At 36.6% G+C, this 16,177-nt stretch overlaps 1 non-coding gene across 1 annotated transcript; it reads right to left on the bottom strand.

Moving 5' to 3' along the window:
* Positions 1–15,336: 15,336 nt before the first annotated feature.
* On the bottom strand, positions 15,337–15,444 carry LOC127739846 (small nucleolar RNA R71). The gene has a single exon (XR_008000588.1). It is a non-coding gene; the product is annotated as a small nucleolar RNA R71 (small nucleolar RNA).
* Between the last annotated feature and the right edge of the window lie 733 nt (positions 15,445–16,177).

Raw genomic sequence — 16,177 nt, forward strand, 5'->3', positions numbered from 1 at the left:
ATATATTCTCCACGAAGCATCCTACTTCCAACGTTACCAACCCAACAAGTTGCCAAAGCATCTCTTTCACCATTATCCCACCGTGTCGATGTTGTCTCTTGCCTTCCGCTGCGTCACTCTGATTATCGTCACTAGGAATCCAAAAATTGTCCTTAACTCAAATACCGATTTTGTAATATTTTTCAAAACCTTTAAGACAAGTTCAATCTAAATGAGTCAATTGTTAAAACCTAATCAAAAGAGTCAAAAACCTTTTATTTGTAAATCAATCACTTTGAAGCACGATTTTCTAAATTCATTAAAATACTTAAATCAGAACCTTTCAATTTGAATCCCTTTTGATAAGTTAACTTTACAAACCAAAATCAGAAGTTAACAAAATCTTAGGACTTACTTTCATTTTTAATTCATATCATTTGATCAAAAGTTCCAGTTCTCGTTTCAAAACCAAATCATTCAAATCAGAGTTCCAAACCAAGTTTAAAAATCAAACTAAGCTTTAAAACTTTTTCAACACGAACGACGATAGTCTATACTATGAAGATAAGTTGAGGTCTGGCCATTGGCTTCGTCATTACCTCAACCCTGTTGTTGTGATCGATCCACCTCATGTGCTCCTCGGTGTGGGCAATCTCTATCCAAATGTCCCGGTGAGCCACACTTGTAACATAGTTTCTTACCCAACTGGCATGGCCTATTCAGATGGTAGTTCCCACACTCCTGACATTTCATATCTGAGGAGTAAGCTCTTGACCGCTTCCCTTTACCATATTTTTGGATGTTTTGTCCCCTTGGTCCAAGGTAATCATTGCGTTTCCTACTAGTGTTTCCTCCATGAGTGTCCCTTGACGAGGCTACTGTTTTTGCATATTTTTCAACCACTCTTGCCTTGTTCACCAGATCAGAGAAAATCTGAATCTCCATAGGAGCCACAGTAGTCATAATGTCGTCCTTCAAGCCCCTTTGGTACTTGACACACTTCCAACTTTCATAGGTCTCCGGGGAACCCTGATACGCCCTAGAGAACCTATAGAGTTCCTCAAATCGGCTGGTGTAGTCGGCCACAGATAAGGAACCTTGCTTCAGCTACATAAGTTTCATCTCTTTTGCTTCCCTTGCAGACTCAGGAAAGTACTTCTTGTAGAAGGCCGTCTGGAATACATCCAAAGGAATATCGGCATTCTGAAGATGTAGTAAGCGGCATTCTACTTGCCACCAATGCTGGGCCTCTTCCCGAAGCTGATAGGCAGCAAACTCCACATATTGATTATTTGGGACATGTTGTGCTTGCAGTGCGTGCTCCATAGCTTGGAACCTGTTATCCGCTTCTGTGGGATTAGTTGATCGTCTGAAACCTGGCGGACAAACCTTGAGAAATGTTGCCAAAGTCATCGGAGCACCTCCCATGTTATCTCCATTTCCCTCAGCATCATCATTCACGTTTCCCTCACCATTTCCATTTCCATTTCCCGCCGGTTGGCCTAACCTCTGCACAGCTTGCAAAGTCGCAGCAGCATTCGCCTCCATGGTGTTTGCAAGATTTGCCATTGCCGCCATGAACTTGGCATGGTTATCGGCTAGCCGCTCATTCTTACTCTCTCGTGAACGTGTACGACCTCGTCTGCGAGTGGCCATTAGGGTTCCTGTCTACACCAAATAATCGATATCAAGGTGATCAGTCTCAATATCAAAAGCGTAGTCCTTCAATTATCCCAAACAGGCACTCCCAAACAAGCATGCTATGCAATATCAAGTAGATAACCTAAATAGCATGAAAGAAAAATGACCCAGAGTATGCAATGAAGCAAAATCGGTCCATCCCTCAAGCTCACGAGGAAGAACTGTTCTGAGACCACTAATGTAGCACCCTAATTACCCTAAGCCTTACCTCTAGCTATAAAGCAAATGTTAATCAGAGGTTACGACAATCCTAAAGCTTATACATAAAATGTATAGAAAGATTAATATAATCTAGAAGCCCGATGAAGGATATAGCTCAAAAACAGGATTTCAAAAGCACAAAATGTACTAACGAAGCTACTAGCTTGAGGCACAAGAAATAGATATAAGATAATGAAAGATAAATATATAATATCATAAGAAGCTAGCCATGGCTCGCGGAGTTTGAGCCGGCTAGCCATAGAGCATACGAAAAACCAGACAGTAAAAACAACTTATACAAGTTTTGTGCTCTCGAATACAAGCCTCTAGGACAAAACAAACAAAAGTTAGAGACATGTACAAAATAAACCAAAAAGACTCCAAAAAGGTGTCCGGATCCTCTGCTTCTGTCACCAACCAAACAACTCACCGAGGTGGGTTGCGACCTGCATCTAAAAAACACAACAGAAATATGGTATGTGAACCGGAGGTTCTCAGTATGGTAACAGTACCCAGTGATGTAGGATATAAGACCCAGGGACACCAGAGGCACACCGCTGTCCCAAAGCCTTCACCAACCTATCCTCCATGCGATCCCATCGTGACTGCCGTCCGAACCTCCTCAATCCCAGTAGAAATCACAATTAATTACGGTGCAAGTAAAACACAAGTAGAAGCATATTAGGCAAGTAACTCAAGTAAGAAAATAGGCATGTAATTCAATTAGGCATACAATTACAAGTCGGCAAAGCATATAAACAGATAGAAAATGCACATGATGAATGTCTGTCCTATTGGCTATGATATCACATGTCAATTATTGTGCCAAATCCAACAGAAAATCCAATAGACAACTCCCGGATTAGTCTCACTATTGCGCATAAGGAGGAATAATTCCGAGGGATGAGTGCCCTATCACCTTCTCCTTTTAGATGGAAACATTCCGAGGGAGAGTGCCCTACCACCTTTCTCTATAGCTATAAGTATGAGTGAGAAGCCTAGCTTCAACTCTCATATCTGAACATAGGCAGGAGACTGCCACAGCCCCTACGATGGATAACAAAACATATCATAATCACAGATTCAATCTCAGAGGCCAATGCTCATAGCACCCTTCCACTCATACTCGCTCCATCAACCATAATAATCCATTTCCAAGTTCTCATCATAACCATAATTAATTCATAACTTTCCATTCCAAACTCAATAGTTCGTCAATTTTTCAATTCACAAACTGTTCTTCCCTCGCACTCCATCAAGCCCATCCATAATACACCAGAAACCAAAGCCTCCTTTCTCTAACTTTTCAAAATAATACCAAATTAAATTCCTTAGGTCCTATCCCATATTCAAATATTCAAAACTAGGCCCAAGACTCTTAAAATGGTGTTATAGAAGCTTACAACCTTGTTGGAAAGGTGGAATAGTTGAAAACAAAGTTAAAATTTGAGAAACAGGGCGTGTAAGTACGCACACGGGTGTGCGCGCGCACGCCCAGAAGAAGTTTCAAAATGTGTCCGTGCACATAGGGGCATGTGTATGCACAGGTGCCAAAATTTTCAAGGTCTGTTCACTCGCACAATCTATGCCAACGCCCCCAACAGACTAGTCTTCCCAATGTGTGCGCGCACAGGTCGGTGCGTACGCACAGGTCGCAAAACCTCATTGGTATGTGCGCGCACAAGCTGTGCTAGCACTGCAAACAGATAGCCTTCTCATACGTGTGCGTATGCACAGGTCTGTGCGTGCGCACAGGTTACAATTTTTGCAGGGTTGTGTGAGCGCACAATGCTGTGCGTGCATACATACCAGAAATCATAAAATTCTGCAACTAGGCAGAATTTCATATTTTAACACCAACTTTGGATGATCATAACTTCCTCTATAAAATTCCAAATTTTACAAACTTTATATCAATTTGAAGAGTTTTCAATAAACTTTAATTCTAAACCAATTTCAATAAATTTTGAAAATCGAGGCAAAAGTTATGATTAGACAAAGTTCACTAAAAACCAACTTTTACCAAAACTCACAAAATCTTAATTTACCAAATTTTACAAACCATATCCACCAAAATCATTCCAAACTAACAATTACAACACAATCTACCCTTTTTGGGTCACCGTCCATCATTCCCACCAATTTTTCCATCACACTTCATCATTCTCCATGTCAATCATCAAACATATAACATCTCAAACAATTTCTCACTAATACATACACTAATCATCATTCTATCATCAATTTCAATTACCAATCTCTCATGTCCAACTACCAACATCAATGTTGCCATTATCAACCATTCCAAATAATCAATTAACATCCCAACAACCTCAACATCACGTATATAACATATCAAACCACCTTTCAATCCACACATTCATTCATCTTCATCATATCAATATTAATCATCATACATCAACATTCAACACCCAACAATCAATAATTCATCATAAATCATTAAATACCATCATTCAATAACTCGACAACCATTTAAATCCAAACCTATCCTATGGTTCACTAGCCTATGTGTCCATGAATATTATATACTACATAGAATAAACCAAAATCATACCTTGGCCAATTCCCAAAATGAACCAAAACCTCAAAAGAGCACAATTTGAGCTTCCAACCACAAGCAACCATCCAAAAGGACTCCGACAAGAACTAACAAGCTCCAAAAGCTCCCAAACTCACAACAGACAAGCTATATACACACAAACCATCACTAACCAATCTAGGACTCAACATAATCATAAAATCATAAGGGTTTCTAGAGCTCTTTTCTTTGCCAACAGTTTTGAAAGCCAAAACCACAAACAATCAAGTGCTAGAGTGTACCTAAACACCCAAATCATAATATTTCACTCAAAACCAAATCCTAAAACTCGAATTTCACAAGGGCACAAAACATGGGCAGGGAAATTCAAGAGACCTACCATAAAGCTTGAATAGAAACGACGGACTCAGCGAGAGCTTCGCATAGCCGCTGATGGCACGAGAATCGGAGCACCCTAGCTCAATATATGATGAAAAGAAAGAGGAGGTGAATAATGTTTCTTCTCTCTTCTCCCCTCTCCTTCTTGCAGCTGGTGTGTGTGTGTGTGTGTTAATGGGTGTGTTGGGTTAAATGGGTTCATTAATGAATCCTTATATATGTTGGGCTTGGGCCCAACTTGGGCCCGGTCCAACTCGCTAGTGTTTTTAGTTCATTCGGCCCAACTTTGGGCTAAACCTTTAACATTAACACCTGATTTTTCATTTCTATATGTTTCTAGGGTTTTTTATGTCAGGGCATCTTGGCCAATTTCACTAGCCTTTTCTTTACATATTTATAGTAGTTTCATACATTTTCTTAGGTAATAAGCAAGTTTTTGGATAAATATGCACTTACATCTTGATTCAAGCAAACATTGTGAACTTTACATGAATTCAAGAGAATAATGCCTGAATTGAATGTCAATTTAGATGATGCAGGATCTCATAATCTATAACAAATCTTTGATGCACCTTGTTTGTTTGATTTCAAACCAAATAAAGCATAGAAGAGCCATGTTAGTTGCCACGTTAGTACCACTAACGTAGGGACTAATGTGGAAAGGGAGTAAGCTTGCAACCTTAGTGTTAAAGTTAACACCACTAACACCTTCGAAGGTCATCATAACCCACGTTAGTTGCACTAACGTAGGGACTAACGTGGAAAAATAAAGAAGCTCCAACGTTAGTGGTGAAGTTTACATATTTTCTGACTCAGAAAGACCTACTGAGTCCAAAAATCATATTTAAATCCCCAAATTCTCATTCTAACTTTTTGGAACTTAATTTGGACATTTAAATTATTTTATTTTGTGAAAACTCAGGTTCTTACAGGCTTCATCATTTGCTATCTTGCAATGCGGCAAGGTATAAAGTTGCCATACCGAAAAACTAAATTGACCTTCATTCTCCTCAATAGCATTGCATTGATGCACCAGAAGGTTGGTAGTTTTTTTAAAAATATCACATGTTATAAAATTATTTTTAATACAAAAAGCTTAAGAGAAGAAAATCTAAATATAGTACCAATCTTTGAAATTTCAACTTCAAGTTTGACACGAAGTTTTCAAAACTAAACCTGAATTGAGGAAATTCAATCTCATTATATGTTCAAGTTCAAAGATTTTTGGGCAGATGTAGAAAGCGTGGAAGGGATGAAACTTGAACGTGACCTACAAAGCTACATGGAAGCAATTCTCAATAAAAAATCAAACTCCTCCAAAGAAAACTAACTTTGCCAATATTCTATTAGGTTGGTCATAATATATGAGTAGATCCAACCATCCTTCAGTAAATTAATAAAGTTCACTACCCCTTCGTTGAACGTTGACATCAATCGAATTAGAGCCCGAATAAGTGAATACAACTCGATATAGAATTTTATGGAAGTGGTGCATTATAAACGATTGCAACAAAGGACAATCGCACTGGAACATTAGATGAAAAAGACTAAGTTGGAGTTAGAACAATCATCAAATTATCAAAAGAATAATATAATAGAATGCCTATATAAAAAATATAATAAAAAATTGTAACTTGTACCTTAAAAGGATCAACTTCGATGAAAAAAGAAGAATACATTATGTTTCTATGAAGCAGTCAAAGAAAAATAACAAATTAAAAAAATTACTTTGGCTCTTAGATCTAGTCTCATGAACCATAAAAGAAACACTATATATAATCCTTAGTAGCATAAAAATAATTATAGGAATTAATTATTGATAACAATATCAATATCAATATCAATTTACCTCTATCAACGTTAGTATTATATTTGTGGCAATTAGAATTACAAGTTTATGTTTATTTTTTATTTTAAATTAGTGATATCTTAATCCTTTTAAAAATATGTTTTGCTTTTTTAAACTATAACGTGTGTGCTATTTAGACTATTATTATTATTATTATTATTATTATTATTATTATTATTAATTGATATCAATATCAATTTGTCACTATTAATGTATGTATCAAATTTGTCACTAATTAAGCTTGATTAAAAATAATAATTAAAAGATATTAATGATTGACAATTAGGATTATACAATTATTATAGTAATTAGTATCAAATTGTATCAATGTGTGTATCAATTTGTATAATGATTGAGATTTAGAATTATATAAATTAATATAATAATTGGAATAATTAAAAATATTTAATGATTCACAATTANTCACTTCTAATATTTCTAAAAATATAGTAATTTTACCAATAATATTAATAGTTAAAAAATAATTGTGAAGACTTGTTACAATTATAATAAATTTAATTATTACTCTAAATAAATATCATAAGTAAAATAAATAACAATAATTGAATATATAAGGAGATACAAAAAATATACGAATATTATTACAATATGACTGATAAAGCTTAATAAGATAGCCACTAATATATTATACTAATATCTCAAATCAAATTAATATTATTTTTTATTTTTTTCACAATTAATATGCACCGTAAATATAAAGAGTATAACATTTAATAAATAGATATATTAATGAAAAATAACACGAATAACACTTATCAATTAAAATTAAACATTATTAAAGGATTGAAATTAAACATTTTTTATCCTATGTTGCCTAAAAAATTTTAATAATTAATACCTAAAATAAGTAAATTAAATAATAATAATTGAAAAGAAATCTTTAACAAATGTGAGAAATAAAAATAAAAGAAATTGGTAAATAATAAATATAAATATATTAAACAATAATATTTTTATTTTGGAGAAAAAAAATTTCATGAGGAGATGACACCTTATTTTTATTAGTTAAGGAGAAAACCCAATTTTAATAAATTGAGTAGAGTAGATAATTAAAAATATTTCTTGTTAATGAATCCAGTTTTTTTCTCATGAGCATTTTAAGGTTTTTTAACTCTGCTTATGTTATACTTGCGGTACATAGCCGGTCCCAAGCCCGGATAAAGGAGGAGGGTTGTGTTAGGTCTTCGGAAACCAACATAAAAATATAGCCGAACCCCCATGACATGAATCAAAGACATTATTGCGTTAAAGCTAGGTCGTTGTCCGGAAGCAACGCGTCGTATGGCTTGAGTACGGTGTCAAAGCAAGAGCCGCTGCATCGGTACCCGGATGTAGTGTTAAATGAGCAAGGGTTCTCGCATTTTCGTGAACAGACGAGGGTAAATAAGCTAGTTCACAAAGTAAAAGGTAAAGGTCAAAGCGACAGAAGGTTGAGATTTGGGATATGGAACATAGGCACTCTAACAGGAAAGTCCATGGAGGTGAAGGATACCATGACAAGGAGGAAGATTAACATTATGTGCCTACAAAAAATGAAATGGGTTGGTGTAAAGGCTAGGGAGTTGGATACTTCTGGTTTCAAACTTTGGTATACAGGAAAGGTGAAGAATAGGAATGAGGTTGGAATAATTGTGGATAAGCAGTGGAAGAAGGACGTAGTGGATGTCGAGAGGGTGGGAGATCGGATCATCTCTATCAAACTTGTGGTGGAGGGAGGTGCTTTCCATGTGATTAGCGCTTATGCACCGCAAGTGGGTTCGGACGAACAACACAAGATAAGGTTTTAGGAGGATCTAGAGAGTTTGGTTCAAGGCATACCTTTGGGAGATAAGATTTTCTTAGGAGGAGATTTAAATGGCCATGTTGGGAGAGAAGTGACTGGATATGGGAGTATTCACGGAGGCTATAGTTTCGGGGTGATCAATGCCGAGGGTAAAACTATTTTGGACTTTTCCTCAACCTTTGATCTTCTCATCACAAATACATGTTTTAAAAAGAAAGATGAACATCTTATAACCTATAAGAGTGGCATGATAAGCTCTCAAATCGACTTCTTCTTATTAAGGAGAGTCGACCAAAAATTTTGCATTAACTGTAAAATTATCCCGAGAGAGAGTTTGACAACACAACATAGGGTGCTCGTCATGGATTTTCGTGTTGAGCAAAAGTTGAGGAAAAGACATCATACGAAGAACCCAAGGACGAGGTGGTGGCGGATGAAAGGTGAGGAACAAAGAAGCTTCCTAAGATGGGTAGGAGAATAGGCAAAGTGGGATGGGAATGGAAGCGCGGAAGAGATGTGGAGGGAGATGGCAGAAGTTATTAGAAGAAAAGTAAAAGAAAGTTTTAGTGAATCTAAAGGAATAGGACCAAGAGACAAGGAGTCCTGGTGGTGGAATACAAGTATACAAGAAAAGATAAAGATAAAAAGAGAATGCTTTAAAGGGTGGTCTTTATGCCGCAAAAGTGGAAGAAAGAGACAAAAGTGGCTGTAAGTGAAGCAAGAACAAGAGCATATGAGGGTCTCTACCAGTCTTTGGGCACAAAAGAAGGAGAAAAAGGTATATATAGAATCGCAAAGAGCCGGGAAAGAAGAACGAGAGATTTGGATCAGGTTAACTACATAAAGGATAAGGATGGAGAGGTGTTGGCTCAAGAGGAGAGGATTACGGAAAGGTGGAAGAGCTACTTCTACGAGTTATTTAATGAGGGACATAAGACTCTTCCGAGCCTTGGTCGATTATGCACAAGGGAAGAAGATCAAAACTTTGACTACTATCGAAGGATTCGAGACTTCCAGGTAAAAGAGGCTCTAAGGCAGATGAAAAATGGTAGGGCAGTAGGACCTGATAATATCCCGATTGAGGTTTGGAAGGGTCTTGGAGAAAAAGGCATCAACTGGTTAACCAAGCTTTTTAATGAGATTTTAAGGTCAAAGAAGATACTTGATGAGTGGAGAAAGAGCACCTTGATACCTATATACAAGAATAAGGGGGATATACAAAGTTGCGGAAACTATAGAGGGATTAAGCTTATTGGTGCACGAAATTGTAATCATCAACAATGGCGCCAAAGACTTGGAGCTCTCAAACGTGAATTACACTTTGTCACAACTTTGTACAACTAACTAGCAAGTTCACTGGGTCGTCCAAGTAATAAACCTTATGTGAGTAAGGGTCGATCCCACGGAGATTGTTGGTATGAAGCAAGCTATGGTCATCTTGTAAATCTCAGTCAGGCGGATTCTAATGGTTATGATGGTTTTCGAATATAAAGATAAATAAAGAATAAAATAGAGATAGAGATACTTATGTAAATCATTGGTGGGAATTTCAGATAAGTGTATGGAGATGCTTTGTTCCTTCTGAATCTCTACTTTCTTACTGCTTTCATCCAATCATTCTTACTGCTTTCTATGACAAGCTGTATGTAGGGCATCACCATTGTCAATGGCTACTTCCCATCCTCTCAATGAAAATGGTCCAAATGCTCTGTCACAGCACGACTAATCATCTGTCGATTCTCGATCATGTTGGAATAGAATCCAGTGATTCTTTTGCGTCTGTCACTACGCCAACACTTGCGAGTTTGATGCTCGTCACAGTCATTCCATCTTAGATCCTACTCGGAATACCACAGACAAGGTTTAGACTTTCTGGATCTTAGGAATGGCCACCAATAATTCTAGCTTATACCACGAAGACTCTGATTAAGGAATCCAAGAGATACGCGCTCGATCTAAGGTAGAACGAAAGTGGTTGTCAGGCACGCATTCATAGGTGAGAATGATGATGAGTGCCACAGATCATCACATTCATCATGTTAAAGTGCAGTGAATATCTTAGAATAAGAATAAGCTGAATTGAATAGAAGAATAATAGTAATTGCATTAATACTCGAGGAACAGCAGAGCTCCACACCTTAATCTATGGTGTGTAGAAACTCCACCGTTGAAAATACATAAGTGATGGTCTAGGCATGGCCGAATGGCTAGCCCTCATGAAGGTCTAAAATCACATACACTGATTAAAGATCCATCCAAAGACAAGACGCCTAGTACAATAGTAAAAAGTTCTATTTATACTAAACTAGCTACTAGGGTTTACGGAAATAAGTCTAAGTGTAGAAATCTACTTTCGGGGCCCACTTTGGTGTGTGCTTGGGCTGAGCTTGAGCTTAACACGTGCAGAGGCTTCTCTTGGGGTTAAACGCCAAGTTGTAGCGTGTTTTTGGCGTTTAACTCTGGTTTGTGACGTGTTTCTGGTGTTTTACTCAAGAATGCAGCATGAAACTGGCGTTGAACGCCAGTTTGCGTCATCTAAGCTCGAATAAAGTATGAACTATTATAAATTGCTGGAAAGCCTTGGATGTCTACTTTCCAACGCAGTTGAGAGCGCACCATTTGGAGTTTTGTAGCTCTAGAAAATCCATTTTGAGTGCAGGGAGGTCAGAATCCAACAGCATCAGTAGTCCTTTTTCAGCCTGAATCAGATTTTTGCTCAGGTTCCTCAATTTCAGCCAAAAAATACCTGAAATCATAGAAAAATACACAAACTCATAGTAATAGTTCCCGCACCAGGCCATCATAACTTTCGGCCACACACCTTTTTACGTCGATTTTTCTGGGTCACGCGTGCGCGTCATTGACGCGTATGCGTGAGGTGCCAAATTCTCAGATGACACATATGTGTGGGAGACGCGTACGTGTTGTAATGCTTGTGCGATTGGCACACTTTCTGCACTGTTCCCACGTAATTTTCTGTTCATTTTTTTATGCAGAATGCAAAATGTAGAATGCAGATGAATATGCAAAATTTATGAATGAACACTAATAAAAAAAATAAAATGAAATAAGACTAAGAACAAAATGGAACGATTATACCACGGTGGGTTGTCTCCCACCTAGCACTTTTGGTTTAAGTCCTTAAGTTGGACGTTTGTGAGCTCTGATGAGCGGATAATTTATATACTTTTTGGCATTGTTTTTAGGTAGTTTTTAGCAGGATCTAGCTACTTTTAGGGATGTTTTTATTATTTATTTTTTGCAAAATTCACATTTGTGGACTTTACTATGAGTTTGTGTGTTTTTCTATAATTTCAGGTATTTTCTAGCTGAAATTGAGGGACCTGAGCAAAAATCTGATTCAGGCTGGAAAAAAGGACTGCTGATGTTGTTATTTTCTGACCTCCCTGCACTCGAAATAAATTTTCTGGAGCTATAGAACTCCAAATGGCACGCTCTTAACTGCGTTGGAAAGTAGACATCTAGGGATTTCCAGAAATATATGATAGTCCATACTTTATTCGAGTTTAGATGAAGCAAACTGGCGTTCAACGCCAGTTCCATGCTGCATTCTGGAGTAAAATGCCAGAAACACGTCACAAACCAGCGTTAAACGTCAAAAACACGTTACAACTTGGCATTTAACTCCAAGAGAAGCCTCTGCATGTGTAAAGATCAAGCTCAGTCCAAGCACACACCAAAGTGGGCCTCGGAAGTGGATTTTTGCATTAAGACTTATTTCTATAAACCCTAGTAACTAGTTTAGTATAAATAGAACTTTTTACTATTGTATTAGACATTTGGTCCTTTTGCCGATTTTCGAATTCATATGCCATTTATGGAGGCTGGCCATTCGGCCATGCCTGGACCTTGATCACTTATGTATTTTCAACGGTTGAGTTTCTACACACCATAGATTAAGGTGTGGAGCTCTGCTGTTCCTCGAGTATTAATGCAATTACTATTATTCTTCTATTCAATTCAGCTTATTCTTATTCTAAGATATTCGCTGCACTTCAACATGATGAATGTGATGATCCGTGACACTTATCATCATTCTCACCTATGAACGAGTGCCTGACAACCACTCCCGTTCTACCTTAGATCGAGCGCGTATCTCTTGGATTCCTTAATCAGAATCTTCGTGGTATAAGCTAGAATCCATTGGCAGCATTCTTGAGAATCCGAAAAGTCTAAACCTTGTTTGTGGTATTCCAAATAGGATTTAGGGATTGAATGACTGTGACGAGCTTTAAACTCGCGATTGTTGGGCGTAGTGACAGACGCAAAAGAATCAATGGATTCTATTCCGACATGATCGATAACCGACAGATGATTAGCCGTGCTGTGACAGAGCATTTGGACTATTTTCACTGAGAGGATGGGAAGTAGCCATTGACGACGGTGACACCCTACATACAGCTTGCCATGGAAAGGAGTAAGAATGATTGGAGGAGGGCAGTAGGAAAGCAGAGATTCAGAAGGAACACAGCATCTCCATACACTTATCTGAAATTCCCACCAATGAATTACATAAGTATCTCTATCTCTATTTATGCCTTATTTATCTTTATATTCGAAAACCATTATAACTATTTGAATCCGCCTAACTGAGATTTACAAGATGACCATAGCTTCCTTCATACCAACAATCTCCGTGGGATCGACCCTTACTCATGTAAGGTATTACTTGGACGACCCAGTGCACTTGCTGGTTAGTTGTGCGAAGTTGTGACAAAGTGTGATTCACGTTTGAGAGCACCAAGCCTTTGGCACCATTATTGATGATCACAATTTCCGCGCACCAAGTTTTTGGCGCCGTTGTCGGGGATTGTTCGAGTTTGGACAACAGACGGTTCATCTTGTTGCTCAGATTAGGTAAATTTATTTTCAAAAATTTTTCAAAAATCTTTCAAAAATTTTTTCTTTGTTTTCGTTTTTCCAAAAAAAAAATGTTTTTGAAAAATAAAAAAAATTAATAAAATCATAAAAATAAAAAATATTTTGTGTTTCTTGTTTGAGTCTAGTGTCAATTTTTAAGTTTGGTGTCAATTGCATGTTTTAAAAACTTTTGCATTTTTCGAAAATTCATGCATGTGTTCTTCATGATCTTCAAGTTGTTCTTGACAAGTCTTTTTGTTTGATCTTCATATTTTCTTGTTTTGTGTCTTTTCTTGTTTTTCATATGCATTTTTGCATTCATAGTGTCTAAGCATGAAAATTTTCTAAGTTTGGTATCTTGCATGTTTTTCCTTTCTTGAAAATTTTCAAAAAAATAAGTCTTGATGTTCACTTGATCGTCAAAGTGTTCTTGGTGTTCATCTTGACATTCATAGTGGTCTTGCATGCATCATTGGTTTTGATCCAAAATTTTCATGTTTTGGGTCATTTTTGTGTTTTCCTCTCTCATCATTAAAAATTCAAAAATAAAAAATATCCTTTCCTTATTTAACTCATAATTTTCGAAATTTTTGGGTTGACTTAGTAAAAATTTTTAAAATAAGTTGTTTCTTGTTAGTCAAGTCAGGATTTCAATTTTAAAAATCCTATCTTTCCAAATTCTTTCTCAAAAATCAAATCTTTTTCATTTTTCTTTTATGATTTTCAAAAATTTGAAAATATTTTTCAAAATCTTTTCTTATCTTTATTTCAAAATTTCGAAAACTTTTCTAACAATTAATGTGATTGATTCAAAAATTTGAAGTTTGTTACTTTCTTGTTAAGAAAGGTTCAATCTTTAAATTCTAGAATCATATCTTTTAGTTTCTTGTTAGTCAAGTAATCAATTTTAATTTTAAAAATAAAATCTTTTCCAAAATATCTTTTTCAATCATATCTTTTTCAAAATCAATTTCAAAATCTTCTCTAACTTCCTATCTTTTCAAAATTGATTTTTAAATCTTTTCCAACTAACTAATTGACTTTTTGTTTGTTTTACTATTTCTTATCTTTTTCAAAACCACCTAACTAATTCTATCTCTCTAATTTTCGAAAACTCCTCTCCCTTTTTCAAAAATTCTTTTTAATTAACTAATTGTTTCAAATTTTAATTTTAATTGTATTTCTTCTCTCAATTTTCGAAAATCACTAACTATTTCTCAAAAACAATTTTCGAAAATTCTCTCCCTCTCATCTCCTTCTATTTATTTATTCATTTACTAACACTTCACTTCATCTAAAAATTCGAACCCTCTCTTCTCCTTTGTGTTCGAATTTTTCTCATCCTTCTTCTATTCTTTTATTCTTATACTCACATAAAGGAATCTCTCTACTGTAGTAAAGAGATTCCCTATTATTATTTTCTATTCCCTTCTTTTTTATATGAGCAGGAGCAAGGAAAAGAACATTCTTGTTGAAGCAGATCTTGAACTTGAAAGGACTCTGAAAAAGAAACTAAGAGAAGCTAAAATACAACAATCCAAAGACAACCTTGCAGAAATTTTTGAAAAAGAAGAGGAGATGACAGCCGAAAATACTGACAACAATAATAATGCAAGGAGGATGCTTGGTGATTATACTACACCTACTTCCAACTTTTATGGAAGAAGCATCTCAATCCCTGCCATTGGAGCAAACAATTTTGAGCTGAAACCTCAACTAGTTACTCTAATGCAATAGAACTGCAAGTTTCATGGACTTCCATCAGAAGATACCTATAAGTTTTCAACTGAGTTCTTGCAGATCTGTGAGACTGTTAAGACTAATGGAGTAGATCCTGAAGTCTACAGGCTCATGCTTTTCCCTTTTGCTGTAAGAGACAAAGCTAGAACATGGTTGGACTCACAACCTAAGGATAGCCTGGACTCCTGGGATAAGCTGGTCACGGCCTTCTTGGCTAAGTTCTTTCCTCCTTAAAAGCTCAGCAAGCTTAGAGTGGATGTTTGGACCTTCAAGCAAAAAGATGGTGAATCCCTCTATGAAGCTTGGAAAAGATACAAACAGTTGACCAAAAAGTGTCCTGTTGACATGCTTTCAGAGTGGACCATTTTGGATATATTCAATTATGGTCTATCTGAGTTCTCTAAGATGTCACTGGACCACTCTGCAGGTGGATCCATTCACCTAAAGAAAATGCCTACAGAAGCTCAAGAACTCATTGACATGGTTGCAAATAACCGATTTATGTACACCTCTGATAGGAATCCTGTGAGTAATGGGACGGCTCAGAAGAGGGGAGCTCTTGAAATTGATACTCTGAATGCCATATTGGCTCAGAACAAAATGTTGACTCAGCAAGTCAACATGATTTCTCAAAGTCTGAATGAATGGCAAAATGCATCCAACAGTACTAAAGAGGCATCTTCTGAAGAAGAAGCTTATGATCTTGAGAACCCTGCAATGGCAGAAGTGAATTACTTGGGTGAACCCTATGGGAACACCTATAATTCCTCATGGAGAAATCATCCAAATTTCTCATGGAAGGATTAACAAAAGCCTCAACAAGGCTTTAATAATGGTGGAAGAAACAGGCTTAGCAATAGCAAGCCTTTTCCATCATCTTCTCAGCAACAGATAGAGAATTCTGAGCAGAGCCCCTCTAGCTTAGCAAACATAGTCTCTGATATGTCTAAGCCACTTTAAGTTTCATGAGTGAAACAAGGTCCTCCATTAGAAATTTGGAGACACAAGTGGGCCAGCTGAGTAAGAAAATCACTGAAACTCCTCCTAGTACTCTCCCAAGCAATACAGAAGAGAATCCAAAAAG

This window comes from Arachis duranensis, chromosome 6 (genome assembly GCF_000817695.3).
Source record: "Arachis duranensis cultivar V14167 chromosome 6, aradu.V14167.gnm2.J7QH, whole genome shotgun sequence".
Lineage (NCBI taxonomy): Eukaryota > Viridiplantae > Streptophyta > Magnoliopsida > Fabales > Fabaceae > Arachis > Arachis duranensis.